Source organism: Sarcophilus harrisii, chromosome 6 (genome assembly GCF_902635505.1).
Source record: "Sarcophilus harrisii chromosome 6, mSarHar1.11, whole genome shotgun sequence".
In the NCBI taxonomy this organism is placed as follows: domain Eukaryota; kingdom Metazoa; phylum Chordata; class Mammalia; order Dasyuromorphia; family Dasyuridae; genus Sarcophilus; species Sarcophilus harrisii.
Genome location: NC_045431.1, coordinates 190179232 through 190200391, shown reverse-complemented (window position 1 = coordinate 190200391; position 21160 = coordinate 190179232). Strand labels below are relative to the sequence as shown.

At 34.0% G+C, this 21160-nt stretch overlaps 1 protein-coding gene across 3 annotated transcripts in view; it reads right to left on the bottom strand.

Moving 5' to 3' along the window:
* Window positions 1-21160, bottom strand: part of CTBP1 (C-terminal binding protein 1) — a 472770-nt gene that overhangs the window by 415899 nt on the left and 35711 nt on the right. For all 3 annotated transcript variants that reach the window (XM_031943991.1, XM_031943992.1, XM_031943990.1), the window contains exon 2: window positions 19202-19247. The gene's annotated coding sequence lies outside the window, so the exon portion shown is untranslated. The remainder of the gene's footprint in view (window positions 1-19201; window positions 19248-21160) is intronic.

The window sequence follows — 21160 nt, the reverse complement described above, 5'->3', positions numbered from 1 at the left end:
CTATAGTTTTTTATTTACATGATATATGCATGGGTAATTTTTCAGCATTGACAATTGCAAAATATTTTGTTCCAATTTTTCCCCTTCTTCTCCCCCAACCGCCTTCCCCCTGATGGCAGGTTGACCAATATATGTTAACATGTGTGTGTGTGTGTGTGTATATATATATATATATATATATATATATATATATATATATATACACATGTCCATATAGTTATTTTGCTGTACAAAAAGAATCGGACTTTGAAATTATACAATTAACCTGTGAAGGAAATCAAAAATGCAGGCAGACACAAATAGAGGGATTGGGAATTCTATATAGTGGTTCATACTCATTTCCCAGAGTTCTTTCGCTGGATGTAGCTGGTTCAATTCATTACTGCTAAGAAAAAGAATTTAAGGGGATAGATTATATATAGTCACAGAATTAATTCCAAGAATTGACAAAGTAAAAGGCCCTTCTGGACCTATTCCTCAACATTGAGCAGTAAATGCCCTCCAAATGGAATTATGGGACAAACTTTATCCCAGATCTAAAAGTTGAAAGCAAAATGCTTATCTCAATGATATTTCAGAAAGTTTTATTGAAAGACATGACTACAGCAAATCAGATTTTGGCCCAAAAAGGATCATTTTTGAAAAAAGCTGCCATGAGCTACTAGATACTTCTAAATGATAGGTGCAGTCCTCTAGGCTTTCTATTCCACCTCCAGCTTTCTCCACTCTGTTATAAGTACTAGTATCTATTTAAGCATCATGGGACAACTCTTTAATGCCAGTGTAATCTGAGGCTCAATTTCTGATCTCATTCCCTATCAATAAGGCTCCCAATCACTAAATGTTTAAGAAGACTAAATGTTCAGTGCACCCATACCTAATTCATAGACAATCTGTTCTGTACTTAATCTAGTTTTTGAGACAACTCTACCTAGATCAACACTCAACATTCAAGCAGTAGAGACTCTAATCCAGATGTCTGATGTCAATGAGAAGGAAAAGTTAAGATGGACTGTTTCTTATAATTAACCCCAAGATAATATACAAATGACATGGTGAAGTAGAAGTTATCTCAGGATAGGCAGCTTAGACATTATGAAATATCCAAAGAACTACCTTGGAAGAATTTATTTTAGAAGTTGTAGGGAAACCTTATGCATAAAAAACAAGGTGGGGTGGAGAAGGGAAATCTGTAGAGCTTTTATTGTGCCCACTTTAAGCTATAAACACCCAAACAAAAACAAACAAAAACTTCAAACAAAACTTTAACTCCACATGTAAGAAAGAATTATAATAAGCCATCCTTATAACATGAGTTCATAAATTTTCCTATTTAGGAGTCTCCCAAAGTAAGGGTTACACTCATAGTTTCTTATATAATAATGACAACAATAATACTAGTTTAATTCATCACTTAGCTTCACTTCCATAAGTAAATATTTGTCCACTATTAGATCATAAAGTAGATTAGATCAGCAGGATGATTTCAGAAGAAACTTGCATAAACTGATGCTAAGTGAAATGAGTTGAACCAGTAGAACATCGTACACAGCAACAACAAATTTTGATCAATTCTGATGGAAGTGGCTTTTTTCAACAATGAGTTGATTCGGGGCAGTAAGTTGGTTTAGCGGATAGAGCACTATCCCTGAAGTCAGGAGGACCTGAGTTCAAATCTGACCTCAGATACAACGTTTCCTAGCTGTGTGATTCTAGGCAAGTTACTTAACCTCAATTGCCTTAGCAAAAACAAAACAAACAAAACGAGTTGATTCAGGCCATTTCCAAGAGACCTGTGATGGAAAGAGCCATCTGCATCCAGAAAGAGGACCATGGGGATCAAATGTGGATCACAGCATAGTATTTTCACCTTTTTTGTTGTTATTTGCTTGCCTTTTGTTTTCTTTCTCATTTTTTCCTTTTTGATCTGATTTTTCTTGTGCATTATGATAATTATGGAAATATGTATAGAAGAATTGTACATGTTTAACATATATTGGATTACTTGCTGTCTGCGGGAGGGAGTGGAGGGAAGGAGGGAGATAAAATTTGGAACACAAAGTTTTGCAAGGATGAATGTTGAAAATTATCTTTACATACATTTTGAAAATAAAAAGCTATTATTAAAAAATAAAGTAGATCAGAGGTCAACATGAGACATTCAAGTTACTCAAGACATGAGCATAAGTAAAATTTGTGCATATGACACAAAAATATTTAGAGGACCTTTTTCTGGGGTAGCAAGAAACTAGAAATAATATGGATATTCATCAACTGGGAACTAATTGAACAAACTATAATATTCTAAATGTAAGGAAATATTATTGAATCAATGAAAAAGGAGCAGGAAGAACAGAGAAACTTGGGAAGATCTATGTAAATTGATGTAGATGATGGTATATTTAGAGAACCCCAGAGATTCTACTAAAAAGTTATTAGAAATAATCCACAACTTTAACAAAGTTGCTGGTTATAAAATAAACCCACATAAGTCATCAGCATTCTTATATATCACTAACAAAATCCAACAGTCAGAGTTACAAAGAGAAATTCCATTTAAAGTAACTACTGATAATATAAAATATTTAGGAATCTATCTGCCAAGGGAAAATCAGAAACTTTATGAGCAAAATTACAGACCACTTTTCACACAAATTAAGTCTGATCTAACCAATTGGAAAAATATTAAATGCTCTTGGACAGGGCGAGCAAATATAATAAAGATGACAATATTACCTAAACTAATCTATTTATTTAGCGCTATACCAATCAGACTCCCAAAAAACTATTTTAATGACCTAGAAAAAATAACAACAAATTTGTATGGAAAAACAAAAGGTCAAGAATTTCAAGGGAATTAATGAAAAAAAGAATCAAATGAAGGTGGCTTAGCTGTACCAGATCTAAAATTATATTATAGAGCAGCAGTTACCAAAACCATTTGGTATTGGCTAAGGAATAGATTAGTTGATCAGTGGAATAGGTTAGGTTAAGGGATAAAACAATCAACAAATATAGCAACCTAGTCTTTGACAAACCCAAAGACCCCAGCTTTTGGGATAAGAACTTACTGTTTGATAAAAATTGCTGGGAAAATTGGAAACTAATATGGCAGAAACTAGGCATTGATCCACACTTAACACCGTACACCAAGATAAGGTCAAAATGGGTTCATGACCTAGGCATAAAGAATGAAATTATTAATAAATTAGAGGAACACAGGATAGTTTACCTCTCAGACCTGTGGAAGGGGAAAGACTTTATGACCAAAGCAGAACTAGAGATCATTACTGATCACAAAATAGAAAATTTCGATTATACCAAACTGAAAAGTTTTTGTACAAACAAAACTAATGCAGACAAGATTAGAAGGGAAGCAATAAACTGGGAAAATATTTTTACAGTCAAAGGTTCTGAAAAAGGCCTCATTTCCAAAATGTATAGAGAATTAACTCTAATTTATAAAAAATCAAGCCATTCTCCAATTGAAAAATGGTCAAAGGATATGAACAGACAATTCTCAGATGAAGAAATTGAAACTATTTCTAGTCATATGAAAAGATGCTCCAAGTCATTATTAATCAGAGAAATGCAAATTAAGACAACTCTAAGATACCACTACACACCTGTCAGATTGGCTAAGATGACAGGAAAAAATAATGATGATTGTTGGAGGGGATGTGGGAAAACTGGGACATTGATGCATTGTTGGTGGAGTTGTGAATGAATCCAACCATTTTGGAGAGTAGTTTGGAGCTATGCTCAAAAAGTTATCGAACTGTGCATACCCTTTGATCCAGCAGTGTTACTACTGGGCTTATATATCCCAAAGAGATTATAAAGAAGGGAAAGGGACCTGTATATGCACGAATGTTTGTGGCAGCCCTTTTTGTAGTGGCTAGAAACTGGAAACTGAATGGATGTCCATCAGTTGGAGAATGGCTGAATAAATTGTGGTATATGAATATTATGGAATATTACTGTTCTGAAGAAATGACCAACAGGATGATTTCAGAAAGGCCTGGAGAGACTTACACGAACTGATGCTGAGTGAAATGAGCAGGACCAGGAGATCATTATATACTTCAACAACAATACTATATGATGACCAGTTCTGATGGACCTGGCCATCCTCAGCAACGAGATCAACCAAATCATTTCCAATGGAGCAGTAATGAACTGAACCAGCTACGCCCAGAGAAAGAACTCTGGGAGATGACTAAAAACCATTACATTGAATTCCCAATCCCTATATTTATGCCCACCTGCATTTTTTATTTCCTTCACAAGCTAATTGTACAATATTTCAGAGTCTGATTCTTTTTGTACAGCAAAATAACGTTTTGGTCATGTATACTTATTGTGTATCTAATTTATATTTTAATGTATTTAACATCTACTGGTCATCCTGCCATCTAGGGAAGGGGCTGGGGGGGTAAGAGGTGAAAAATTGGAACAAGAGGTTTGGCAATTGTTAATGCTGTAAAGTTACCCATGCATATAACCTGTAAATAAAAGGCTATTAAAAAAAAAAGTAAATTGATGTAGAACAAAATAAACAGACAACAGAATAAACACAATTATATAACAATATAACACAAAGTCAACAGACTGTGTTGAACCATCCTGATTCCTGGCACTGGGAATGAGGTGAATCTCCCGCCTCTCTCATATGATGCTAGTACAGGTGGAAGCTACAGTTGTAAAATAAAGTGTATGCTGTCAGATATGATCAAGGAGTTCATCTGTTTGACCGTATGGCTTTCCTTTATTTTCAAAGGGTTTTGGTGGAGAAGGGAGGTACTACTGGGAAATTACATTAGTGATAAAAAAATTATACTTAAAAAAAAATAAAAATTATAGTGATAAAAAAAAGAAGCCACCTCTGCCTTCTTATGTTTCTAGTAGAACTTTCAATGAAGTTGACAGCCCCTTTAGATGACAATTTTCTGCTTTCTACCAGTGCAGAAATTTGGGGGAAGATATTTTTATTCTGTTTAGCTAAAGTCATTAGAAACAGCTTTCATTTTATATATTTGTGGGGACTTCTTTTCCTTTATGTTGACATTGATCGAATGGCTTGGTTTATGAAATGAAGATTCATGGCTAGTAAAAGGCTATATATCTAATTATAACTGTCAGATTTACCATTAAAACTATGTAGCTATTCATGTTAGGAATTATGTTACACATTTTTAATGTTTAAAATATCAAGTGCTGAGAGCATGTAATTAGGAACCTCAAGAGACAATCTCTTCAGAACACCCGAGCCATAAGCCATCAAAAACCTCCATAATAATTATGCCTCAAAAGATGTTAAATTGTGTGTTCTCTTCAACCCAGCAATACCACAACTAACAGTACCACTATCCCAAAGAGGCTGAAGAAAGAAAAAAGGACCCAGATGTAAAAAAATTGTTCATAGAGCTCCTTTTATGGTAGCAAATAATTAGAAACTGAGGATGCCTATCAACTGAGAAATGACTGAAAAAGACACGATATGTGAATGTAATTGAATATTATTTGTGCTATAATAAATGATATGTATGACAGCAGAAAAACCTGAGGAAATTTATATGAACTGATACAGAGTGAAGTGAGCAGAACCAGGGAGAACATTGTACACAGCAATAGCCATGCTATTTTATTGTTTAGTTGTGTGACACTTCACACCCTATTTGGGGTTTTCTTGGCAGAGATACAGAGTGGTTTTTCATTTCCTTCTTCAGCTCATTTTACAGATGAAGAAACTGAGGCAAACAGGGTTAAGTGACTTGCCCAAGGTCATACAGCTAGTACTGTGCCTGAGTGTATGAGACCACATTTGAATTCAGGAAGAAGAGTCTTCCTGACTCCAGGTCCGACACTCTAGCCACTGTGCCATGTAACTTCCCAGCAGTCATACTGTAAAGATAATCAATGGTAAAAAATACAATGGCCATTCAAAATTCTAGAGAATTCATGATGAAATATGCATTCTACCTCCATACAGGCAACTGTTGGATTCAGAGTGCAGGGTTAGGCTTTCTTTCTCTTCATTCTTTCTTGCTTGCTTGCTTTCATTGTAAAAATGGATAATGCCTTGTTTTACATGACTATATACATTTGTAATGGGTTTTGTTTTTCTTGCCTTCTCAAAGGATGGGAGAGAATTTGGCCCTAAAATTAAAGTTGAGTTAAAAAACAGAAAACACTCATAGTTAAATGTATAGAACTGATAAATGGAGATAGTTGGCCTATTCAGGGAGTTCATACCATTTTGAACATTTCCTTTGCAAATGACTGAAGGTCTAGACATGTCCTTCATTCATGAGTCTGAGAAACAACAAAGAGAGATCTGAGAGAACATACAGTAAGATACTTCTGTGAAAGATTGTATCTACCACCAAAGGTCACATGGATACCAGGGAGACTATGCTACAAGATGCTACCCCAGAATAAGAGATCAAGGTACCTCACTACATACACACTAAGAAATGAAAATGGAATTTTCAAAATCTACAACAATTCCTCCAAAAGAAATAGAGGAATTGATGGTAAGATTAGTACTGAAACACAGTAATACCTAGGACAGCAAAAATTAAAAAAAAAAACACCAATCTTCTCTATTTCATGGAAACAGACCCATAGTGGTCAAAAATGTCTGCTAAATAAGGGCTCTCTGAAACAAAAAGGGGAAAGAGCTGGCAAACATGATTTCAGAGCAAAACTTAGAAATAGATTCCTGGAAGGGTTTTAAAGTATTTATTTTTAAAAAATTATCCATATTAAATTTTAAAAAATGGACATACAACAAACTTGCAGATTTTTAGGACTTTCAACCAAACACGAATTCAACAGAAAATTCGCTATATAAGAACCAATATCAAGATCAATTTTAAGGAACATGTTAAATTATTTATGGATTTTTTCTTTTACATGGAAATGTATGCCATATGTTTAAGGTTGACATCAGCAACTGGATAGCTTAAAAAAATACTGGGGCAGAGTTGACTATGAACTGACTCTGAAAACAAGACCACCTAGGAAAAGGTAAAAACAGTAATTATGTTATAAAAATGAGATACAGAGGAAGAAAAGACACAGAGGTATTAAGAGCAGGGAGGAAGGCTGATAGTTCTGAAAGCTTAATCACATTGGGAATGAATTAAATAAGCCATTCTACATATATATCAGGAAGGGTATAGTACCCTCCAAAATTTATAAAGAAAGAAGGGAGGAAGGATAGGTGGATGGGAAAATGAAGGATGAGGGAAGAAGATAAAGGAGGGATCCCTGGGTAGATTAAGTAATAGCAAACCAAGTTAAATGGCAGAATTAAAGCAAAAGAGTTAGTAAGAATAGGAAAAAAATGAGATATACACAAATACTACAACAAGAATTAGGAGTAAAATTTATTAAGAAAAAAAGTATGGCTAGTAATCATTGATCTCAAAGTTAAAGGTTCAGTAAAGAGAGAAATCCACACTAGATGTCAGCCTTACTAATATTGTTTTAGATCCATGTTTACATACAGGTAAATTGTGCGTGTATGTGTGTGAGTACATGTCTGAGTACATGTAGCTATGTACACATGTAGTTCTATCTATGTGTGCATATAGATATATGTATATGTGTGTGGGTGTGATATATATATGTCTGTGTGTACATACATATCATATGTATATATAAATATATTTGCACTTAACTATAGCCTGCTTGGGGGAGAAAGGGATGAAAGAGGAAAAAAAGTGCACAGCAGAGAACAAAAGAACAATTTACAAGAAAGCAAAGATGGACAATCATGGGTATTAGCAGGTCAATTCTAGAATCCAAGGAAATGAAATGAGTGGAGCCAAGATAGACATGATGAACATAAATCTGGAAGGAGCCAAATCTGGAGACTAGCCCACCTCTTCATTTGTAAGATGGCAAGATTTGAAGGAAGATACAAGTGTAGAGAATCATCTACCCCATTTCCTTCTTCCTTAAAGAAAAAAAGGGGGAGCAGCTAGATGGCGCATTAGATAGAGCACTGGCCCTAGAGATGAGAGGACCTGAATTCAAATTTGACCTCAGACACTTAACACTTACTAACTGTGTGACCCTAGGAAAGTCACAATTACAATTACAAAAGGAAGAAAGGAAAGAAGGGAAGGAAGGAACCTCAAGTCTAGAGGGAAGTGGCTTGACTAAGGCCAACCCAATATTAAGAAGCATATAAATACAAATAAATGTTCTTACATTCTTTCTCAAGAATTTTCTGTTCATAAGTTTCATCACAAAAATCAGATCATTCAGGTTTATCCAATTATGCTATGTTCCAAGACAATAAGGGCAACATGACCCCATACACTTCTATCCAAAAGAGAACAAGGCATACTGGGAAGCTAAGTGGCACAGTAAAGAGCATGCCAGGCCTGCATTCAGGAAGACTAAGTTTCTAAGTTCAAATTTGGCCTCAGACACTTCCTAGCTTTGTGACCCTGGGCAAGTCACTTAACCCCATTTGCCTCAGTTTCCTTACCATAAAATGAGGTAGAAAAGGAGATGACAAATCACTTTGGTATCTTTGACAAGAAAATCTAAAAAGTCATAAAGAATCAGACAAGACTGAACAAGTTGAGGAAGAAAATTATTAACACTTTGGGGGAATTGATAAAGACCATGTTGAAAAGAACTAATATTATTATTAACTAGAGTAGATGTAGTAGTAGCAAAGATGGTGGGTTTCTTTGAAATATTCTAGTTCTAATAAATTCAATCATCATTTGTTACACTCCTATTAATGCAAGGAATTGTGTGCTAAACGCAGGTGATATACAATCTATGTGTGTATTCCTCACTCTACTGATGCAGACAGCATCTTTTATTTATGTCTTATGAGATGGTTTTGTGAATTGTCATTACTATAAAATCTATCCCATTCCCTACTAGCCTTTCTTTGGATGACAAGTCTTACCACACTAGACTATTTTGGTCCTCAGACATCCTGTCCCTGAGACTTTTACTCCATGTTTGAAAGGTGCTGACATACCTTATATTTTGTGAATATGGCTATGAATATCCCTGGGCAACATTCCTGCCACAAAGAGGAATCAAACTATTTGAAATTCCCATGTCTAAATTTCTGGAGGCCTAATTAGTACCTCAAAAGTCAGTAATGGTAGATGATTGCTTTGACACACAGTGGCCCAAATGAGCATCAAAAAGAACATAAGACTCACCTCAGTTCCAAACTGGATGAGTTTTGCCCTAAGGCCTCCTCCTCTTTTCACTTTTATGTGGCTAGTAATTATTTTCTAGGGACAGCTGCCAGAAAAGAAGTATCACAAGCTGACATAAAGCATTTACTTTGATTTTGGGGTTCATATAAAGTATACCAATCTAATATTTTAGTCTTTATTAGCTTAATCTCTTCTTCTAAAGGTAATATAAATTGACTTTAAAATATAATAGGCTAAAGTGGCTCCATTTTAAATAATGACAGAAATTATTTTAGAGCATCAGCAGGTAGTGGCCTTAGGTCTTGGAGGAATGCTTTGCTTAGCAACTTACAATAGGGGACCATATTTTTAAGCTTACAAAATAAGCTTGATGGGGGAAAATGCTCTAATTCTTTCCTACTGACAGGGCCAGGGGCTTTTGTTTAGTTGTTTTATACCTTCCAACTATACTGCAGGTTCCTTTGGAAAGCTGTCCTATACTCTTCCTTTGAAGGAAGAGTGTCACTAAATAGTGACAATTCACATTTCTATAGTGGTTTGAATACTTTCAAAAGCACAAATTTTGCAGTGAGAGATAAGACAGTGCAAGAAGTAAGATCTATTTATACATGAAAAGACTGGGGCTCCAAGAGATGAAATGACTTGCCATTGACTGAAGAAATCATGACAGGACTAACATCCTAGCTTGCATTCCATCAGTTAAAGTCAGATGTTTTTGCAACCACATCATCATCTATGATGTTTATAATATCAAAGAATATCAAATAACAGAAAAATTTCTTAGGGAAATTTGATAAATGCAATTGTTAGAACAGATTCTGTTCTGTAGCCATCTTGCATAAATTAACTTTGAAATGAACAAATTAAGATCAAATTGACTCATATGTTGTAATACAAATGTTGGACTACAAATAGCTACTGAAATTAAAGAAACAATTCCCCCAGAGTACAGGATAATTTTTTCCTACCGCTATTGAAGCATCTTTTTGAATCACATATGGTATGCATCAGCATAGAAATTTACATGGTAAAGTATCATAACTTAACTTTTTTGTAATAAAGCAATATAGTTTGAATTCATGATCATTTTTTCTCTATCTTTTATCATGGGGACAGTCCTCTTCCTATGATGTTCCTAGAACTACTTCCAATTTGAATAATCTAACACAATGACTTGTATCTGGTACCAGTTCTGACTTTACTGTACTGTCAGCAGGAAGAAATAATTCAATAAGTATTTTAATACCTACTGTGCATAGGGCACAGAGATTATAAAGAAGAAGAAAAAACTCGTCTTCCAAGTATAATAAAGTAACACTCTACTGAATGAGATAAAACAAATCTATAAATACATGGATACAAGGTAATTTGAGGAAAGTGAGGGCATTAATGGCTGAAGGGAACACTCATGGAGGTGGTAGCCCAGAAGAAAAAGAAAGATCCTAAAAGGCTCAAAAGGAAAAGGAAAAGTATTCCAGTATGGAAAAAATTTAATGTACACATGTCATTTGGTCAACAGATGAATGAGGCTGAAAATGGAATGTCAAGACTATCAAACAACTAAGCTGAGTTTGTCTATAAATTGTCTAAACTGGCAATGAGTATGGCTCCACAGGCCTCCTTATTTTTACAACACAGCAATTCTATTTAATTCAACATTTTAATAAGCTTCTTAACCATGGTTAAGAGACCATGATAAATATGCTCTGAACCTAAAAAAAAAACATCAGATCATACATTTAATTTTTTCCCTCAGCAGAATGCTTTTTTATTGTATGGTTTATTTTTTAAATTACATGTAAATTTTTTTTAACATTCTTCCAAATTTTCTTTCCCCTTTCCCTCACTCTTCTGAGAGAAGACAAGCATTTGATATATACATGTGCATTCATGCGAAATATATTCCATATTAGCATGTTGTAAAAGAAAACACAGGCCAAAAATATAAAATAAAATGAAGTTTTTAAAAGTATGCTTCAATCTGCATTCAAATTCCATCAGTTCTTTCTCTGGAAGTGGACAGCATTTTTCATTTTAAGTCCTTCAGAATTGTCTTAGATCATTGTGTTGCTGAGAATAACTGATATTCATAGTTGATCATCACACAATAGTGCTGTTATTGTGTACAATATTTTTCTGGTTCTGCTCATCTCTCTTTGCATCAGTTCATCTAAGTCTTCTCCAGGTTTTTCTGAGATCATTCTGCTCATCATTTCTTATAGTACAATAGTATCTCATTTATTGAGTCATTTCTCATTTTGATGGACATCCCCTAAATCTCCTATTCCTTGCCACCACAAAAAAAGAGTTACAGTATTTTTGTATATATACATTCATATCCTTTTTTTTTTTTTTTAATCTCTTTGGGATAAAGATCTAGTAGTGAAATTGCTGGGTCAAAAGATATGCACAGTTTTATAGCCCTTTGTGTTAATTCCAAATTGCTCTCCAGAGTGGTTGGATCAGTTCACAACTCAACCAACAGTATATTAGTGTCCCAATATTTCAACATCATGAGTACTTGTCATTTCCTTTTCTATCATATTAACCAGTCTGATAGGTATTAGGCAGTGCCTCAGAATTGTTTTAATTTGAATTTTTCTAATCAATAGTGATTTGGAGCATTTTTTCATACCTATGGTTATTTTTGATTTCTTCTTCTGAAAACTGCTTGTTCATAGCTTTTGACCATTTATCAACTGGAGAGTAGCTAGTGTGCTTATAGATTTGACTCAGTTTCTCTATATAGTTGAGAAATGAAGCCTTTATCAGAGAAACATTAGGTAAACATTTACCCTCAGTTTTCTGCTTTCCTTCTGATTTTGGCTGCATTGGTTTTGTGCAAAAACTTCTTAAAGTCATCATAATTATTCAGTTTACTTCCCACAATATTCTTTCTCTCTCATGTTATCATTATTTTTACCTTATCTATAGATTTGACAAAGAAGATATTCTATGCTCTCCTAGATTTGCTTATATCACCCTTTATGTTTAAATCATGTACGCATTTTGACCTTATCTTGGAATATGGTATAAGATATTAATCTATATCTAGTTGTTACCAAATGGCTTTCCAGTTTTTCCAGCAATTTTTATTAAATAATATAAGCTTGTCCCAAAAGATTAGATCTGTTTTTATCAAATACTAAATTACAATGGTCATTTACTACTTACTGTGTATTGTGTACCTAATCTATTCCTCTGATCTACCACTTTTATTTCTTAGCTTTTAACAGATTCTTTTGAGGATCACACATTTAAAATGCTGAAGAAAGTTTAGTGGAACCTCATTTTACAGGAATGGGAAGCCAAGTTCCAGAGAAAGAAATTGACTTTTGCTCACAAAGGCAGAGGCATTTTCAGATGCCCTGAATGCAAATCTAGTTCTCTTTCTACTCCATCACCCTTTACCTCCAATCCTGGCCTCAGTTACATTATACTGGAACAGAACTCCCTTCATCTCTGTCTCTTGACTTCCTTTAAATTTCAACTAAAACTCTACCTACCTTCTACAAGAAGCCTTTCTCAATACTTAACCACTCGTGTTTTCCCACCGAGCTCATCTCCAATTGATCCTATGTCTTGTCTGAACATAGTTGTTTGTATGCTGTTTCCCCCTTTAGATTATAAACTCCTTGAGAAGAGGGCTTCTTTTGGTCATTCTTTGTATCCCCAGCACTTAGCATAATGCCTATCACTAAAGTAAATGCTTGCTGACTCAATAAATACTTATTGACTTTTTGATTTTAGAGATGTTCCAATACAAATGATGATGGTATTATTGTTACCCCAAGGCAGTAAAAGAAAGACAACACAGGGGCTTTATTAATATAAAGAGAAACTTTAAGAAGGCTGATTGATAAACTAAAATGCACATTTCTAGAAAATAGTACCACTGGGCAGGTGGGGGGAAGGAAGAAAAGCATTCAAGTGTTTACTATTTGCCAGGCATTGTGCTAAGTAGTTAACAAATATTATTTCACCTGATTGTCACAACCACTTTAGGAGGTACAAACCACATTTTACAGTTAAGGCAACTGAAATATGCAGAAATGTAGTAGTTTGCCCAGGATGACATGACTAAGTGTATGCCTGAGGCCAAATTTGAACTTGGGTCTTCTTGTTTTAGACATAGGGTTCTACGCAGCATGTCACCTATTATATTGCCCATTGAATTCAGTAATAACTTACACAGAATATGTACTTTATAATTACTTATTGAATAAATAAATGTAAATTTTTTACTAATCTTTATTGGAAAATGCTTGGTAAAGTATTTAACCAACCTCCATACCTAATGAAAAATTGAAATAAAACTAAAGTCAACCATGAAATTGTATTTACAATGACCTTGGTTTAATTTACCAAAAAAGAAAACCCCAAATAAAAACAAAACTTGTCAAACCTGGGATATATGTAAAAATCCACATAATCAGAAATAGGATTAATCTGTTTGCAGGCTTGTAATACATTAGGTACAAATCACATATCTACTCATTGAACTGTGATTTCTCTCAGGTAAAAACTTTTTTTTAGTCTAGTTGCCATTCTTTGCATGGACTTGAAAATTATTAAAAGTTACAATTTTTTAAGTTTGTAATTCAGTTTTTTCATTAATTCTAGCTTACCTTTTCTCTAGTTAGTCTCTATAAAGAATTACTTTATAGTAATCACTGTGGTTTTACTATATTGCAAATATTTATAACATTTTCTATTGTGAAGATGTTAATAACTCTCATTTGTAGAATAGTTAGCAACTTATAAGTGCTTATAAGTAAACAAATATCTTTAAATGTTTAAAGTCAGTCTGCTGTTGAAAAAAAAAAAACAACACTATTCATTGATTTGAGTTTTCTTCTTTCTCTACTAATTAAGGCAAAATCCAGCCCAAATCATCAAAATCCTAAATTGTCAAAATCAGGACTTGAAAATGTTTTATTATGATTGAAAAAAATCACACACACACACACACACACACACATTCAATGTAACCCTGAACATAGCAAATGGAAAAAACTTTGGCAAATCTCCGTCCTGTCGATACTTCCAGTTTCTTCCAACAATGGTATGACAAATACAAGTTGTTCTGCTTGACTTCCTCAGATCAGCGGAACTACCAGAGGTGATGGAACAGAAGGTACAGCTGCAGGAATAAGCCTGAGCAGTCACTGGTATGGCTGATCCTTCTGCCCTTAAGAACCAGTGGTGGCAGTTCAGAATTAGCCAAGTGCTTTGTCAGGTTACCCTTGATTATCACCAGATAGCTACAGCCAAAAGTAATTTTAAAAATTGAGTCACCATGTTTTTGGAGGAAACATGCTGAGCCAGGAAAAGAGATAAACAGGCAAGGCTCTGGATAGAGAAATATAAAAGGATTTTGAGAGAGAAAAGTAAACCTCCTTCTTAAAAACATGGATTCCTACTTTCCTTTTATGAAAGTATTTCTAAAATCTTATTTGTTGGTGCAACTTGAATTTACAAACTTTGTTATGGTGATTTCTGAATAATTTATCAAAACAATAACATGTCATGTTGATTCTGTTTTACTATTACTTGTATATGTTTTATCTCTCCCTGTTAAATTGTAAACTGCCAGAAGGCAGGGGACTATGTCTTATTTGTCTTTCCATCTCCCCTACTGTTTAAAAAAAAAAAAAAGGTTTTGTATATTCTACACACATAGTAAAACTACACACATAGTGTGTTTAAAAAAAAACAGCAAAAAACAAAAAACAAACAAACAAAAAAACATGATACCTATATCTTTTCTGAGTCCTGTAATGGCCTTTAGCTGAATGCAATAACTTACTGATATAACAAAAGTCATTTAAAATGTTTAAAAACCATATAAACTATGAATCACTTTGTAATAGGAGATGGTAAGAGGAAAAAAACAATATGCTGTCTGTTCAAAATGTGTTTAGAATCACTGCTCGAGGTGACCTAAATGAATATACCAATGTTCTCCAAATAGTATGTAACCCAGTCAAGGTTCTCAGTGACCTTCCCCTTTGGACTGCCTCTGGCTCAGTCTCTCCTCTCTATGCTGAAGGGATCTGTGTCAGGGATAATGACAGAAAGATGCAAGTGAGCCAGAACAGAGAAGAAAAAAATGAAAGCTTGAAGGATAGCAATAACATTTTAACATGAAAACTGCTCATGAATAAATTAAATCATTGGTGCACATATGCAGGTATAAAGGGGTATTTATTTTATGCTCTCCCAAACGGAATATAATTTGGCAGCACCCTGGGGATAGTTCCACAGCACTGGCACAGTTTGCAGAAGGCATACTTCTTTGGTTCAACGAGAAGTGAAAAGGTACCTATTAGTAAAGAGAGAACTTCAAAAAGCCTCAACTCACCAGAAAAAAAAAAAAAAGCTTTCTTGAATTTTTTCCTCCAAGTCTCCTGCATTCTGGCCCCAGATCACCAACCTTTATGAAGAAGCCAAGAACTATAATTTTTATTTCTTTCTTGTAAATAATTCTCCTGGCATATGGACATTGAGAAAATTGTTCTCTATACTCTTTAATAAGGAAGAAAGCATGGCTTCTAAAAAGCTTATCCCATGTATGAAGAGATCAACTAAAAGAAAAATGAAAATACCAAATGATATTCAACTGAAAAAGTACAAAAGAATCCTCATATTGACAGTATATTATATTCCTGGAAAGAGCATTTTAAATCAAAATTATTTATGTATGTCTATTTTTTTTTTAGAAAAAACAACATTAAAATAATAAGCAGCACCCTGAATTTGAGACCTAATGGCCAGTTTTTAAAAAATGGTTCTGTGGTTAGTGAGCATGCCTTATCTGAATCTTTTATCTCCTCTAGCACCAAGAATGATGTTTTACACATGGCAAGTGCTTAATGTTTAATGAATTGAATGGAATTTCAGGAATTAATGCAAAGACTAACAAAAAACTTTTTAAAGTGCATATCAACTAATTTTAAAAGGCTATACTATAATCTCTAAATACATGAAAAGTACATTTAACATACAGCAACATAGTGTTCCATACAAAGCTGTTAGCTGAATTTCCCTTTCTAAATTTGTCTTTTCATTATTGCAATAAATCAGAAGGTGAAAGAACTCCTATCGGGGTCTTGGGACTCAGAATAATTTGGGGGGTATATTTTGATAAGGGTCTTTGAGGAGTTTTCTTGGAAAGACTTAGGGTCACTTGATGGTTTTTAACTGATCGAGGAATGTCTTTTCATTTGGCATGCAATTATGCAGGAAAATTATGCGCAACATTATTTCCAGGGCATGCTCAAGGATCACATGCTCCTGTTCTTCTGTAAATACAAACATCAGAAGTCTTAAATCATTTGGAGTTGAGAGAAATGAAGAGGTCCTCAGAAGGTCATGGCTATCATACATAACTGATGAAATTTATGATGCAAAGAGATGCTGGGCAAGTTATGCTGAAAGGATAGACCATTTGACATATCTTGGATCCAATAGGATCCCTTTTACAAAAGGGAAACCAAAAACTTAGTGGCCTACTAGTGTTTGGACTAAATCAACAAGTCCAAAATGATCAATTCTGACACATGGTAGATCATAGTCCCTGTGTTAAGCAATGGCAGAATGGAATTAAGGTATTTTTTTACTGCCCTGTTAATTCATATAGCAGGTAGAATAAATAAGAACAAAATGGTTGGCGTTTGTTGTTGGGTTTGGTTTTTTCTTTCTGAATTATAAAGTCAGAAATCTTTCTATCTTAAGTTGCCATGTCATCAGCACTGGCAGGTTTATTTTGTACTCTTGTAATCCAAGACTGGTCTTTAAAATGCACGAGGTAAAACTCAAATTTTTCCAGCCTTTGCTGTCATCATGCTAATCTTTCACTCTGTCAAAGTCTCAGATCGTTTGCTTAAATGGTAGCCAAACTCAAAAGCATATAGTGCTGAGGACTTGGGCCCCAAATTTATGAAAAAATTTTACCATCCCAGCCATAAGAACTGTATATTATCTTATGATGTTGCATTGTACTACCACGAGAACACTTTTTTCCCTATAATCAATCATTTTAAAAGCTCAAATGGGCAATCTGACTATAAAATAATGAGATTCAAACACAGATACAGCCTACTAAAGTTTATGAGTCCAAACAACCACTGTCCTTCAAAGCATTTACTTTTTTAAATTGTGTATTTACCTCCAAAATAAAGCTACTGTTCAAAACTTTAGGCAAATTCTAAGGTTACTTACTAGACATATAAGAAATTCATTGATTGTCACTACAATTCTCATTGCACATGATCCTGAATTTTCCTCACTCTGCTTTAACAACTATAGATTTTTAATCTCTTTAAAAAGAAAACGTTCAATAATAGGATTTTTCTTATTCTTATTTAATGACAAACAGTTCATACTACTTAAGTATTATTACTATAATAGCTTCCACTGTGAAATATTAGTCCCTAACCTCTCAAAAGACTAATATTTACCTATGATTGGTATTTCTAAAAACTCTCTTGAGACTTAAATACATATATTTGCCATTATTTTGTCAAATACTCTTTAGAGCACCCCTCAAAAACTATTTTTTTTTAACAATAGTAGGGGATATTATCATCAATTTAAGCTATTCATCATCCTTTCTCACCAAGATTGGGGTCTCACTTTGCAAAAAGGTGATTTATTTTATATAAATTGGAAAAATTCAAAACAGAGATCCAATCCATCTATGAAAAGAATATTTATTTCATAAAAATTTTTAAAAAGAACATGATACATGTGATGTCAAATTTCTCTGAATTCTGTGAAAGGAATGTGATCTCATATCCCAGTACTGTTATTCCATAAAGAATCTTCAACTTTTGAACAGCAGAGAAACTTCTGATGTTGGACAATCACAATGAAAATAAAAATAATAATTTGCTTGGATTTATCTAGAACATGTATTTCACAAACCGTTCTAATTTACCCACCTCAACATGGAGTACCACTGGAAATGGAGAATCCAATACTGTATCCAAACCACCATAAGCCACTAGAAGAAGACTTTGACAAAGTGAGTTATATTCTCCAGAAAAAAAGGGGAACTTTTCCTTTAGTTTCACAATTTTCTTGTGAAGTACTTAATGACAAAGCTTTACTTTCACTGAGAGAAACAATATTTCAATACTCAAATCACTTATTGTATTTTTCAAAAAAATCCTAATAATTTAAAGATAATTATTCCTACTTTTTCATTAGACAAGAAAGATACAAACTTGGTATCATGATGACAAACACTTAGTCTGTAATCTTTAAGAATAATTTTTTAAAATTCAGAACTCAGATTATTAATGAAAAAACATATTCTACCATATTCAGCCTAAAAATAATTAATTTTAATTTGCCTCTGCAGTAAAAGAAAAAAAAAAAAAGACAAGCAAAGTAACTTGCTGCGAGTCCTACAACTAGGAATTGTGTGAGCTAGCACCTGAAATCAGGTCTTCCAGATTCCGAGTATTTGTTCTACTATGCGAGAGAAACTTGGTTTTGTTTATCCTTCTCCCATGTTACTTAAAATAAGTACTGCCTATCCTAGTATGAAAATTAAGGGATTTCATGAAAATAGATATATCTGGTAGCCACGTAACCCCTGAACTTCATTTATCTTCCAAGACCTTTTATTAAAAAGTATTACTTCTTTAAAATTTAGAAAAATAATTTTATTCTCAAATTCATATGAAATGTTTCAAGTACTAATTATAGTGAGCAGTTCTATAATATATAAAGGATTTACAGAAGGCAAAGCTTCTACTACTACAAGAATAAAAACTACTGTACTTTAAAACTTTTCACCCAATGGTCCTTTATACCACCTCATGCTGCTTGATCAAATCACACTTAGGGAAGTTTTATCTTCTGGAGACGGCAGGTCTTATGAATAACTACCTAATATATAAGCTTCTTCAGTGGCCATTTATGTTCACTTTTTGGTATAACATGAAAGGCCAGCAACACTGTTAACACAAATATGTAATACTGACCTTCACTGGTCTTGATAGGACTGGAACACAAGCACTCCACTCTGTCCTGTTGATAAGCATATTAGAAAATAAATTAGTGCTAATCTAAATGCTTACAATTTTTAAGGATTTCTATATGAATTGAAATGGTTTTTATTACCATTTTTAAATCCCACATGTATCCTTTTCAAAAGTATGTCATATTATTCTGTCTGTTCATCCAAAGGTTAATTAATAATGTTTAACAAAGTATAATGGCACTATTTCTGTCTGACTTCAATTACCATTTGTGGAATTCATGCAGTCTCCCATGTTCATGACCTTAAGCTTATATTTGACTCTTCCTTCTCCCTGCAATTCTCCTAGAACAAAATGACCTGGCCTCACAGATCCCATCTCTGCAATATCTCTTACTGCCTCTCCTTTGATCTTGATTATGATAGTCACTACCCTCCTCTCTCTACCCCATTTAAATCCTCATTACCTACACTACTGCAATAGCCTCCTTTTAGCTCCTCCTACCACTATCATTCATTCCACAGCTGAAATCACTTCTTTTACTTATCTAGTCAAGCCTTTTATCCACTCAAAAATATTTAATAACTCTCTTTTATCTAATGACTAAAGTTAAAACTCATATACCTGGTATTCTAAGCTTTCTACAATCTAGTGCTATCCTTATCCCAGTAACTTTTTCATATAATTCTACTACATACACTCTACTTTCCAGTCACATAAGAATGGCACAGCTCCCCACTCCTATCCCAACATCCCCTGATCTCACAAATACCTGAGTTGTTGTGGACAACTTTACCTAGGCCAGAATGAATACTTTTTAAAAAATCTTATCAAACTCCTATTTTTAAAAAAGCCTAACTTGAAATCTCCTCTTAGGTAATCTTCTTTTCTAACACCAATGTACCTAGTCTATACAGTGTGAAATAAGGTTATTTATACATGTGAATTATACTCATGCCAAACTGAAAGCTTCTTAAGGATAAGGGACATATCTTTATTTAAATCTTGTCCCCTCTAATTCTAGTACTCTTCATATAGGAGGCATTTAAACGTTGGTTACGGATGAATGTTTACACTCCTCAAAGAGAAAAAGCACGCAATAAAATATTACATTAAGAGCAACCAAGTGGATAAGTGTTACTCATTAAAATCTGGAGGCTGACATGTGAGTTTAAAAGGGGAAGAAGGGAGATATGGCGACCCAGTGGTGAAGACCTGAGAAAGAAGGAAAAGAAGATCATAGGACTGAAATCTAAAATTCGGAAATTATCTACTCCAACTACAGCTAATTAAGATCCTGGGAAGTTAAAAGATTGGAGATGAATAAAGTAGGAAGGAATTTTTAAGTCATTAATTTACAAAAGGCTTAACACAGATGGGACTAAGTTAATTTGGGAGGGACAATTTGATATATTCAATTCAATAAACATTTTAAAAGTGTCATACACTGTACTAAGAATGGAGATACAAATAAAAAGGGAGCATAGTGGGAGCCCTCCATAAAATGCAGTCTCTGGGAAGAGTTTAATGCTCCACTTTCCAAACCCAGGGAAGTTACAACTGAGGGTGTTGAGGTGCTGAAGAGTAGTTAGAAGACCTTATAACAAAGTTCCCAAAGAAATCAGGAATGGACTTGGAATTTTGCCTTCATCCCTTGAGTCAGCCTGCACAAACCAAGTTCTCTTGGTTTTAGTTTCCTTACTGACAAATGATATCAACTTTAACTTTTAAAACTATTAGGAAGGTCAAGTGAAGAGAAGTAAAAGGCTACTATAAAATGTGAAACCCCATAGAAACAGAAGGTATTTGTTTACCACCTTATAAGGGAAGAATGACCAAAAAGGTATTTATTAATTACTATGTAATGCATTAAGAGAATTCAGCTGCTTAGAGAGTAAGGACTAGAATCATTAGTAATTAATAGGAAATCAGATAGTAGTGCCTGGGATAGTAGTTTAAGTT